The following is a 13,211-nucleotide window of genomic DNA, read 5'->3' on the forward strand; positions in this document are numbered from 1 at the left end:
AAAAATACACAGGCGATAGGTAACATTGAAAAGACCACAACAGAAAATCGAAAATTAGTTCAGGAAGTAAATACAAAAGCAGACGAAAACAAAAAGAGGATAGAGGAATTAAGAGGCGAAGTTAGACCACTGAGTAGACAGGTTACTGAACAACAAGTGTACCTGTCCCTTGCAGAACTGAAAAACAGGGAAAATAACCTCAGAATTAGAAACATCCCAGAATCAGAAAAAGAGGACCTGATTGGATTTTTGACAACAGAAATATCCAAATTCTGGGGTCTGGCAGAAGAGAAAGACTTTAAAATTGTTACTGCTTTTAGACTAGGAAGAGTGGCTAAGAAGGATAAACCAAGAGATTGCCTGATCATTTTGAGATCTAGGCAAGAAAAAGAAAATATACTCGGCTTGCATTTTAAAAATTCATTGGTGATTCAGGGAAAAAAGGCAGAAATCTTTAGAGATATACCAAAACAGCTTCTGGATTTAAGAGCCACATATAAAGACCTAGCAAGCTTACTGAGAAACAACACAATCCCATACAGGTGGGAATTCCCTCAAGGACTATCTTTTACTTTGAAAGGGGTGAAGGTAAGAATCAGAACAGCAGAGGAGCAAGAAAAGTTCCTAAACGACCACGGGGAAGACCTTCGGAAAGGAATAGCAGGCGTCTGGCCACCTCCTTCGTTTGGATTGAATCCGGTTCCACCTCCAGACAAAAACGACAAAGGAGACATCCCAGCAGGCCAATAAATAGTCCGAGATGTCTCTACAGCTTCTTAGTTGGAACATTAATGGCGCAAATTCTCCCGAAAAAAGGAAAAAGATTTTTCATATTTTGAGAAAAGAACAATTAGACATTATTTGCCTTCAAGAAACACATGTGACTAGGCTCCATAGGAGAGTGTTAACCAACAAGAGACTAGGCCAAGAATTTATCTCATCAGATAAGGTTAAAAAAAGAGGATTAGTGATTTATGCAAAGGAGACCCTAGTACCAAAATTGATTTTCAAAGATGAACAAGGAAGAATTCTGGCGATTGAAATTCAAGCACAAGGAGAGAAATTTTTGATTGTAGGAATCTATGCACCAAACGATGGGAAATCGGAATTTTATAAGAAGCTGCATGAGACAATGTTGGACTACATTGACTATACTAACATCATTTTGATGGGTGATATGAATGGAGTTGTCTCCACATACATGGATAAGTCACAAAATCAGAACTTGACTAAAGATGGCAGACTCCCAAAGACTTTCTTTGAACTTACAGACAATATGGATTTGATTGATATCTGGAGAACAAAGAACCCTCTAGGTAAAGAAGGAACATTCTTTTCTGAGGCCCATCTTTCGTGGAAATAGATGGGTTTCAGAAGGAAACAGAATTAAATGTCGTTACAAAAGTGAAATACCTGGGGGTTAATCTGACTGGGAGAAATTTGAATTTGTTCAAAGACAATTATGAAAAATGTTGGTCGGAAATTAAAAAAGACTTAGAAACATGGTCAAGATTGAAACTTACCTTGTCGGGTAGAATCGCAGCAGTTAAGATGAATGTATTGCCAAGAATGTTGTTTTTGTTTCAAACCCTTCAGATCGTGGACAGAGTGGAATGTTTTGGAAAGTGGCAGAGGGACATTGCGAAGTTTGTCTGGCAGGGCAAAAAGCCCCGAATAAAATTTAAAATATTAACAGATGCAAAGGAAAGAGGGGGGTTTGCCCTGCCGGACCTAAGATTGTATTATGAAGCTGCATCTCTCTGCTGGATGAAAGATTGGTTTCTGTTAGAAAACACTGATGTCCTAGATCTGGAAGGGCATAGTAATGCTTTTGGGTGGCATGCATATCTTTGGTACGACAAGGCAAAGTCTCATAAATTGTTTAAAAACCATATTGTCAGGAAAGCTCTATTCATTGTCTGGACTAAATACAAGGACTTATTTGAAAGTAAGACCCCGAGGTGGTTATCACCGGTGGAGGCTAAGGCTATAAAATTACGTAATATGGAGAGTGGCTGGTTGAAATATTGTGAGATAATTGAAAGAGATGGTGATACTTGGAGGTTGCAGAGTTTTGAAAAACTGAAAGGAAAGGTGCGAGACTGGTTTCATTATGCCCAAATCTTAGAGACTTTTAAAAAAGACAAAAAAATTGGTTTCCAGGTGGAAAAATCAAAACTAGAGACAGAATTACTTGAACCTAAGACGAAAGTGCTTTCAAGAATGTATAACTTGCTGCTTAAGTGGAACACTCAAGATGAGATAGTCAAATCAGCTATGATAAAATGGGCACAAGACATTGGGCACAACATTATGTCTGAAGACTGGGAAAGGTTGTGGACCACCGGTATGAAATTCACGGCATGTAGCGCCTTAAAGGAAAACATTATGAAAATGGTATACAGGTGGTACATGACCCCAGTCAAACTTGCAAAGATATATCATTTGTCTGACAATAAATGTTGGAAATGTAAGGAGGCTGAAGGAACTTTTTTTCACCTCTGGTGGACATGCCCGAGGGTGAAGGCTTTTTGGGAAATGATCTATAACGAGTTGAAAAAGGTGTTTAAATACACCTTTCACAAGAAACCAGAGGCCTTCCTCCTGGGCATTGTGGGCCAGAAAGTGTTAAAAAAAGATAGAACCTTCTTTTTATATGCAACTACAGCAGCAAGAATTCTTATAGCCAAATACTGGAAGGCACAGGAGCTACCCACGCTGGAAGAATGGCATTCGCAGCTGATCGACTACATGGAATTAGCTGAAATGACAGGCAGAATCCGAGATCTGGGAGAAGATGCAGTGGAAGAGGACTGGAAAAAATTTAAGGACTATTTACAAAAACATTATAAGTTATATGAATGTTGAGAATTTGCTAAGTGTTCTGGAAAAACATGCTTCAGTATTGAAATTGGTAAACGTTGGAAATTAAGTTAAGATTTAGAAATGCATAAATTGTGGACTATATAACTAAATGAAAACACAAAAACATTTGAAATAAGGTATTAATTTGCTGTTTATTCTTATTGTAAAGAAAACAGGGGATGGAGGACGTGGGGAAGTCTGGTTGATTATGAAAATTGATGTGAAAAAGTGAACTTCTTTTTTCTTTCTATAATTTCTTTTCTTTTCTGTAAAACCGCTTTTGTTGTGCTATTGATGATGTACTTTTTACCCTGGAAAAAAGCAATAAAAAAAACTATTATAAAAAAAAAAAATAAACATCAGCTGGCCTGCCAGCATCACTCTGTCCCGTTAGTGGCCACTTGCATTTTTGCATGCCTGTCGCTGACAGCGTTGCTGTGCATATACATCAGGCATTTGCTTCCATCAAACTTTTCAGCAGCATTTACAAAATGAGAGGATAGCAGTCGTCTGAGCCAGAGTGTTTATGTGCATTAGAGGATGAAGCTGGAGTGAAGGTTCTGCAGGTCCCCCCCCCCCCCATGTCAAAAGGCAGAAATTTTAAACAACCCTATTAGTATACAAATGCACTCGCTGGCATTGTTTCTTGTGGGTGCAGGAACTCCAGATAAATGTGCTACTTGGAAAGAACATGAGTCTGAGTGGGGAGCTCTGGAGGCAGAGTTTGGTCCTGAATGCCTGGGTGGGAAAGCTGCATTTAATGAAGCACACAATAGCGGGAGACATAATAAGGAGCTGGCCAGAATTGTGACTGGAAAGGAAGGCACTTGGGTGCATAAGACAGCACTTAAAGTGTTCTTGGTAAAATTGTAGTTTCATAGCTGCTCAGTGAGGATTTATTTTAGTCCTTCATTTTCTGGGCAGTATCCAAAAGTTCAGAACTTGCCTTTTTGGTTTGGTTTAATATTGTGATGCTGCTTTATAACAAGCAGGTTCTTAAAAGTTAACAGCAAAAATAACAACAAATAGAAATTCAAAGCTAGAACCAATTTCAATTAACAGATTTATTTATTTTTTTAAAGGCAAATAATATACCAATCAACATAACCATTTCCAATTGTTTATGCAACTGACTCTCCAATTCCTCTGTGGTAGCTGTTTGGAGGAATCTCTCCATACCGCGTCCAACTAATGGTTGCTGCTGCTCACTCTGGACACCCCAGAGTTGTGCATTGGGGTTTCTGTAGGAGAGTTCATTCTTTTGAAACTTTCCTTCCAGAAGACCAGTGAAAGATTTCCCCCTAACTTTGAGGGAGTTGGTGACACTGAGGAGTCCACCATCAGACTCTTGCCTTCCCTGCTTCATGCATACCTGTGAGCCATTATTACACACTGGTGTTCTGTACATTCATATAGTATTGTCCTTCTACTCTGTCTATTTGCAGCAATTGAACCACCCCAACATAATCAAGTATTTGGATTCATTTATTGAGGACAATGACATTGTATTGGACATTGTATTGGAACTGGCAGATGAATGAATGAATCTTTATTAGCATCAGCCATAGCAATAAAACAACAATACGATATACAGTGGTACCTCTAGATGCGAACGGGATCCGTTCCGGAGCCCCGTTTGCATCTAGAAGAAAACGTAACCCGTGTCCACGCGTCTGCACGTGCGCGGGTCACGTTTTGGCGCTTCTGCACTTCATTTTGAATGCTTCATTTTGAGCGTCTGTGCATGTGCAAGCGGAGAAACCCAGAAGTAACGCACTCCATTACTTCCGGGTTGCTGCGGAGCGCAACTCGAATGCGCTCATCCTGAAGTACATTCAACCGGAGGTATGACTGTACAAAGAATAGAAGTAAAAAGTCAGTTATATAAAATACATTTTAGGGTTTTGAATCAATAGTCAAATAGTAGATCTTATTCTAATTGCCCCAGCTAAAAGCCTTGCAACATTTGCTGTCACCTGCTCATCTTGATCTGCCAAGAGAAAGGGCAGTGTGGCAGTGGCTGGGCGACCTGGAATGGACAATAAAAGAGGGGTGCTAACCTCATTCCTCAAGTCTTTATAAAGAGTGCAAGCCAGAAGGGCATGTACCACCGATTCAGTACTGCCATCTCCACAGGGATGCCATCTCCAAAGTACTGCCATCTCCACATAAGTGTTTTTTGTGTGGAATCTGTTGGAATCGTCGCTGACAAATTAGGCTGTATGCTTTACTAAAACCCAAAGTGAGTAGCTGTTGTTTTAGTCCAGGCGCTCTTGTGACAATCTTGCAGCACTAGGGATATTAGACTGGGGGGAATCTGAGTTTAGGCGAAGCCAATAGTTAAGTGTCCTATGCCAGATCCATAATTCTACCGAGCAAAGATTAACCTCTAGGCGCAATGAGGCATTTGGGACACAGGGTGGTACAGAGAAAATTTCCTTAAGAACTTTGATTGGACAGCTTCCGTAGACCCAAGGTGAATGCCTGTCCAAATCTGGGCCCTATATAATAACTGTGCTAGGGGTTTAGCTTGGAACACTTCCAGGACTGATGGTATATGTTTACCACCTTTTGTGTAGAAGAAGTGTGTCAGAATATTGGCGCTTTCGGATGCTTATTCTTTTGCACATTTCTGGTGTGCTCCCCATGACCCTGTAGACTGGAAAATAAGGCCAAGATATTTGAAAACTTTGACCTGTTCAATTAGCTGGTTGTCCATGCGCCATCTATAGTTTCTTGAGAAAACCATGACTTTGGTTTTCTTGTAATTCACGGTCAGCTGTTCTCTCTGGCAATATCCTGAAAATGCTCTCCTCAGTCTTTTTAGGCCTACTTTTGTTTGGGATAGAAGAACCGCATCATCTGCATATAATCGAATTAAGATGGGTTTTGTGGCCAATTTAGGGGCATGATACTCTGGAGATGTTAGACACTGGACAATGTCATTTATGTATAAGTTGAACAGTGCCGGGGCTAGGATACACCCTTGCTTGACTTCCTTTGTGGCTGGCACAGATCCTGTAAATTGTCCATTTGTGGAGCAGTGCACTTTCAGCACAGTATCTTTATATAAGCATTTGATCAAGTACAGTAGTCTTTTGTCTATACTTGAGTAGTTCAGCTTATTCCGGAGTCTTACTCATGAAATTGAGTCAAATGCAGCTTTCAAATTTAAGAAGGCTGCGTAAAGCACAACATGTGGTTACTTAGCATACTTGTTACTTAGTATGCATACAACATGTGGTTACTTAGCACATCTCAGAGTGCTAGGATAAAGCAGTGATCTAGGGTGGATCTGTTGGGAAACTGTGTATGTGCAGCTACTCACACAGAGTCAATTAAGGTTTGGCAGACAGCCAGAAGGCAATCTGAAGGAGTAAGTCTGCCTGGTGATAACAGAGGCATGGAGACAGCTCACTGATTGGTCAAGCTCTCTCAAGGGAGTGATAATTAATGGCCTACTAACTGGAATGTGTTAGTTCGAAGTTCAGCAGAGTTCAGTGTTCAGTGGTTCAGTGTGTGTGGGAGCCATAAAGCCATGGCAGAGGCTTGTAGTGCCGTGTGGTGCCTCGCTGACCTCGGTGACCGGCATGTCTGTGCCTTGCAGTGTGTTAAGTGTATTGACCTTATATGGAGTTGTGTTCCCTCTGGGCAGTAATTACCTTATATGGTGATGGGTGTTGAAAGGCCATGATTGGGCGATGTAACGTGAGACATTGGCAGACGGCCATGCAGGCGGTTAGACAAAGGATAATAAAAAATACCGGACAGGAGAGAAGTTCGAATGAGCTGCCCTCCACCCTGAAAATACTGCTGTCTCTCTGTGTGTTTTTTCTATGCTGTGCACCACTTTTTGACGGCTGGTTTCTGTCAAGTGGTGCCCCGTGTGAGGCTAACTAAAAGAAACCGTGTGAGGCTAACTAAAAGAAAACCGTGTGAGGCTTTTCGATCCACGCAACGGACACCATCAACTCTCCACGCCCGGCAAGGATTACAAGCGCTACACATCTTCGGATCCCGGTGAGTCGATCCCATTTATCTTGATTTTGGAAAAATGGGCAGCTCCTTGTCTATTCCACAACAGAAATTTTTAAAAGACTTAAAATTTCTCCTCTCCTCCAACAAATTGGAAGTTCCTGAGGGTGATTTGATACAGCTTATTCTGGCCATCGATGAACATTGCCCCTGGTATCCCCAAGATGTAACCTGGGAATTAAAACACTGGGACAAAATTGGAGCACATTTTCACGGGCACCCTAGCATCGGCGTTCGAGTTCTGAATGCATGGTGCAAGGTTCGTTACGCCATGGGCTCTTTATCACCAAAAAATATCTCCATGGGCGCATTGCCAACATCACCTCCGGCTTCTTTAATTCAGCCTGCTGTGTTGCCGTCTGTTCCGGCACTCGCCTTGCCAGCACCACCAGACCCCAAGCCTCCGGACTATAGTTCCTCGCCAGAGGATCCAATCCTGCAAAAATACCATGGTCTGGTTGGCAATGATCCTGCTCCCTCACCGACAGAACCGGCTACTCCTTTTCAACGTGCAGTTCTTGCCTGTTCCTTATCTCAGGATACTGTGGCATTCCCCGTTATAGTGCCCCCTGCTGGCGCTCTGGCAGGCACCCAAGCCCAACACCAACCTTTTGACTTTAAGATCTTGAAAGAGTTGCAACAGTCAGTAAAGACCAATGGACTCCAAGCCCCATATACGCAGGAGCTTTTGGAAGCCACATTTGCCCAGCTTTTGGTCCCTGTTGACATAAAGCTTCTGGGCCGTACAGTGTTACCTCCATCAGCGGGCGTATTGTTTGCCCACAAATGGGAAATCGCCTGCCTTGTTTATGCTCCGGCTTTATTACAACAAGTCAGAGGGAATAACCCTAACGTTACCCTCAGAGATGTCATAGATGCCATGATGGGGCGTGGTCCCTTTGTTCAGGCTTCAGTGCAAGCCACACTGCTGCAGATCTTATTGAGGGATACTGCCCTTGCTGCAAAAGAAGCAATGAGAAAAATTCCAGAACCCACCAGTATTCAGTCTAGAATCATAGAATCATAGAATCATAGAGTTGGAAGAGACCACAAGGGCCATCGAGTCCAACCCCCTGCCAAGCAGGAAACACCATCAGAGCACTCCTGACATATGGTTGTCAAGCCTCTGCTTAAAGACCTCCAAAGAAGGAGACTCCACCACACTCCTTGGCAGCAAATTCCACTGTCTAACAGCTCTTATTGTCAGGAAGTTCTTCCTAATGTTTAGGTGGAATCTTCTTTCTTGTAGTTTGGATCCATTGTTCCGTGTCCGCTTCTCTGGAGCAGCAGAAAACAACCTTTCTCCCTCCTCTATGTGACATCCTTTTATATATTTGAACATGGCTATCATATCACCCCTTAACCTCCTCTTCTCCAGGCTAAACATGCCCAGCTCCCTTAGCCGTTCCTCATAAGGCATCGTTTCCAGGCCTTTGACCATTTTGGTTGCCCTCCTCTGGACACGTTCCAGTTTGTCAGTGTCCTTCTTGAATTGTGGTGCCCAGAACTGGACACAGTACTCCAGGTGAGGTCTGACCAGAGCAGAATACAGTGGCACTATTACTTCCCTTGATCTAGATGCTATACTCCTATTGATGCAGCCCAGAATTGCATTGGCTTTTTTAGCTGCCGCGTCACACTGTTGGCTCATGTCAAGTTTGTGGTCAACCAAGACTCCTAGATCCTTTTCACATGTACTGCTCTCAAGCCAGGTGTCCCCCATCTTGTATTTGTGCCTCTCATTTTTTTTGCCCAAGTGCAATACTTTACATTTCTCCCTGTTAAAATTCATCTTGTTTGTTTTGGCCCAGTTCTCTAATCTGTCAAGGTCGTTTTGAAGTGTGATCCTGTCCTCTGGGGTGTTAGCCACCCCTCCCAGTTTGGTGTCATCTGCAAATTTGATCAGGATGCCCTTGAGTCCATCATCCAAGTCGTCTAGATGGGGTTCAATCAGGCAAGAGCCAAAAGAGTCATATTCTTCCTTTATGGACAGGCTGATTACAGCAGTGAGTCGCCAAGTTGATAATCTTGAAGCCAAACAAGTAATTATCAAACAATTGGCCTTTGAAAATGCAAATGAGGATTGTAAAGTTGCATTGTGACCAATAATACACAATCCTACCACAGACACAGCAGCCATGCTTCGCATTTGTCAGTCTGTAGGTACAGCCACCCACAAGGCTCATATGCTGGCGGCAGCGCTAAATAAAAACCAGCCTGTAGCCACCGATAAAACTTGTTTCCAGTGTGGCAAACCAGGACACTTTAAGGCGCAATGTAGATCCACGCAACAGCCTAGGCGTCCTTCTACCAAATGTCCAATCTGCAAAAAAGGCTTTCATTGGGCCAATCAATGCAGATCGCTTCCCCAAAACCAACAGCAGGGTCAGCACACTGCCCGAAATCAGCAAGGACAACAGCAGGGAAACCGGCAGCCGGGCCCACCCCGGGCCCAGACAAATCAATAGGGGACCCCCCGGAGTCCAGGGAAACAGCACCACGGCTTCGCCTGACCCAGGACGTGGAATTCCATTTGCCTTTCTGCCCTTTAAAGACTCATGTCCTCACTGAAGCAGGGTTGGACAATCATGCCACTTGCCTGGTATTGCCTTTATTATCCGCGCAAACAGCAGGAATTCATGTGGTACCGATGTTACTACACAGACCATATGTGAATTTCCCTGAGATCACGCTATACGCGGATCGTCCATGCAGGATACAGTCAAATACTCCAGTGGCAAAGATTATCATCTTCCCCCCATCTGAACAGCCACCCCTGATTGCAGCAGCCATGGACATTACAGTTCAAGTCACCTCAGCAATGATCACTGCATTACAAACTGTTAATCAGCACCTGCGATCTACTCTTGTGGACAGGATCACAGAAGCCTCTGCACACGAGCTACATCTGGCAGTGTTTGCCACACCATTGTTGCCAACAGGAATTTTATATGCTCAGACGGAAAAGAGGAAGACTATCTGCATTATAGAATGGTTACATTTGCCACACACCCCACCAAAAAAACATCTATTCAGTAATTGAATCCACATCAGACATTGTCATTAAAGGACGTTCTCGCGCCATGGCCTTGAGCGGTTTTGATGTTGCATCAATTTATTTGCCTTTCTCACAGACTGAACAGCAGCATTTATTGATAACTAATGCTGCCGTGCAAATCGCCTTGGCTGATTTTATAGGTGTCATCATTTTCAACCCTCCGAAGGATGACCGTTTGACTTTTCTGACACAAGTCACCTATGTTTTGGCCACCCCCTTGTCTCTCACACCTCTTCCCTCTGCATTGACCCTCTTCACGGATGGAACAAAAAGTAGGGGGGTGGTGACATGGGAGGAGGGACGAAAATGGAAATGTTTAAGGACTTCCGGGGTGGCGCCATCGGTAATGGCAGATTCCCTCTGACTTGGAGGGAACCGGCTCTACGGAAATCGGGTCTGTACCGCTACAGCGCAGCGGGGACCCTTCAAAAATCACAGGCGGGTGAAGCCTGTGACCGTGGGACTCGGTGGGCACCGTTTGCGCCCCCCCCCCCATTGGCAAAGGAGCCCGGCAATGGGCTCCGGAGCGGAGCGGGGAAGTGGCACGGTGCTGTGAGTCGTCTGCTTCTTCCGTGGAGCGAAGCCGCGCAGCTGTTACCAGAGAGCGCTGCCTTTTTCCTGGGACAATTTGGCTGCAAAACAACGATCCGTGAGTAGGCTAACTTCGGAATTAAAGGAACTTTACAAATTTTATGAATAATTTGGCACCGAAGCGGAGAGGCATAAACAGGAAGTCTGCCTTCCTTTCTTGTAAATGGAGTAAAGCAATGAACTTGAAAGCGGAAGCTTTAAAAGACGTTGGAAAAGGATAATAATTTCGAGCATCAAAACAGTGATTTCCCCCCATTGATTGCAGGGGAGGAGGGGGGAGAAGATTGAAACGTTATTTCCCTGCAAAAAAAGAGGAAGAGGAGCTAAAATCCACCGCTTAAAACCCTGGAACGGTTCCCAGTGACAGTAAGAAAGCCGTATTGAGAATTGCGCTGCTGATGAAAGTTCTCTTTGACAGTTAACTCTGCATCTGAGATACAACTAAGATACAATATTGCTGACAGGCTTCTTCTGGTTTTAAAGTAACAGGATATAACTGAGATAGAAACTGTTGTCTTTTTGGTGAACTGGGGGGGGGCGAAAGGGAGAAGTTAATTACTTTAAGACATTCTTGATTGTTACTGTGTCCCCCTAGAGGAAGTTTGAAACTGTTACAACTGCAGCTGGGCTAAGGGGATTTTCCACTTCAAAACAACTCTGACTCTGATCATGAGATTGACCTTGGGCTGTATCTTGAGGGTTATGGCAGATGGGAAAGAGAAGATAGATTTGTTACAAGCAACGAGGTCTGGCAGAGTATTTCGCACAGACGGTGGGCTGCAAAGAAGGGCTTCGACATCTGGCCCTTCTGGTTTACCAACAGCAACCTCATCGGCACAACCTAAATCCAAAGGTATGGCAGTTGGCGATGCCCTGGCTCAGGCACTAGGAAAAATAAATGAATCTTTGGTAAGAATAAGTAAACAAGTAGCCGAGGCATCGGGCAAAATTGATCAAAATACCACAAGTATTAATAATTTGGGACAGAAGGTAAATACCAATACAGAAACTATCCAGAAATTACTGCAGGAATCCACCTCGACACGAAAGACAGCCGAAGAGGCTAAGGAAATTGCAACTGCTACAGCCACTGTTGTAGAAGAGAAGATACCACCGTTGCACAAACAACTTGAAGACCACAAGTCAATACTGTCTATGATTGAGTTGAAGGAGAAACAAGCGAATTTAAGGGTCAGGGCCGTACCTGAATTGGAGAAAGACAATTTGATTGAATTTCTTACGCAGGAATTTGCAGATTTTGGAACCCAGATTTGGGGAAGGATAGTTTCAAGATAGTGAGTGCTTTCAGGCTTGGAAAAGGAGGGAGGAAGAACAGGGTGAGAGACTGTTTGATCACCCTCCGAACAAAAGAGGAGAGAGACAAAATCTTGAGTCTGCACTTCCAGAGGACCTTGGAAATACATCAGTCAAAAGTGGAAATATTTAAGGATATTCCGAAACATCTTTTGGACCTTAGGTCCAATTATAGAGATTTGGTCGCCCTGTTGAGAAGCAACGGAATCATTTTTAGGTGGGAATTCCCCCAAGGCCTATCCTTCAGTTATAAAGGGAAGAAGATAAAAATAAGATCAGAAGACGACAAAGATAAATTTTGGAGAGACCACGGAGAAGACCTGCAGAAGAAAGTTACAGGAGAGCTAAGAGCACTTGTAAGTGAAACTTTAGACATACCAGATTTACCTCCGGAACTAAAAGACCGCCTGAAGAAGGTGATACCACCGACAGAACAGGAACAGGCACTGGGTGCAGTTGGAGGAGAAGTAAAGTAACTACATCATGGCTCTGCAACTACTAAGTTGGAATTGTAATGGTTTGAACTCCCCTCAGAAAAGGAGATCTGTGTTTCATTTATTTAAAAAGGAACAATTGGACTTGATTTGTTTACAAGAAACACATATAACAAGGTTACACAGGAAACTACTGATTAATAAAAGACTTGGTCAGGAGTTCATTTCATCGGACAAGGTTAGATAGATAATACTTTATTCGGCTATAAGCCCACAAGATAAAACAAATGAATAGATAAAAATTAATAGATAAAATCAATAGCATTTTACAATCTAAAATATCAACTAAAATATTTCAACGCATAATCTCTAGATGTACCGTGTTATGGCCTTGAAGATAAAGATGGTGCATAGAGTTTACTGAATTTTTAATAGACATGCTGCATTCCATGAAGTCTTTTATATGACAGAACTGAAATCAGGAATCTAGCAACCTGTAATGTTCTATAAGAGTCAATGTCCTGGAGTAGATAAGCTAGATGTAATTCAGGTGGTTTAGCAGCAATTTCCGGAGTGATTGAACTCAGGATCCTTGATCGGGGAACATTGTATAAGGGGCAATTAAACAAGATATGATAAAGGGATTCTATCGATTTGTTGTCACATGCGCATAAAACAGAGATTTTACCGTTAGTAAATCTATTGCTCAGCACATTTGAGGGGAACACATTAAATCTGGCTCTAACAAATGCGAATCTATGCGACGCAGCCGATAAAGTAGACAGATATTGAGGTATCTGGGACATAGATGTAATGCCCTGATATATCGGGGAACATGTACCTCCACCTGTGGTAAGATTTTGTTGCAAATCTACCTCCTCCAGTCTTTGTTTGATTGCCTTTTTTAGCTGTAA

General features: G+C 43.0%; 1 pseudogene across 1 annotated transcript in view; it reads left to right on the forward strand.

Moving 5' to 3' along the window:
• The first annotated feature begins 4,217 nt into the window (after positions 1-4,217).
• Positions 4,218-13,211, forward strand: part of LOC310697698 (serine/threonine-protein kinase Nek6-like) — a 152,242-nt pseudogene continuing 143,248 nt past the window's right edge. The window contains exon 1 of the transcript XR_014530135.1: positions 4,218-4,402. The product of XR_014530135.1 is annotated as a serine/threonine-protein kinase Nek6-like (transcript). The remainder of the gene's footprint in view (positions 4,403-13,211) is intronic.

This window comes from Podarcis liolepis, assembly GCF_965112155.1.
Source record: "Podarcis liolepis genome assembly, chromosome: W".
Taxonomy (NCBI): Eukaryota; Metazoa; Chordata; class Lepidosauria; order Squamata; family Lacertidae; genus Podarcis; species Podarcis liolepis.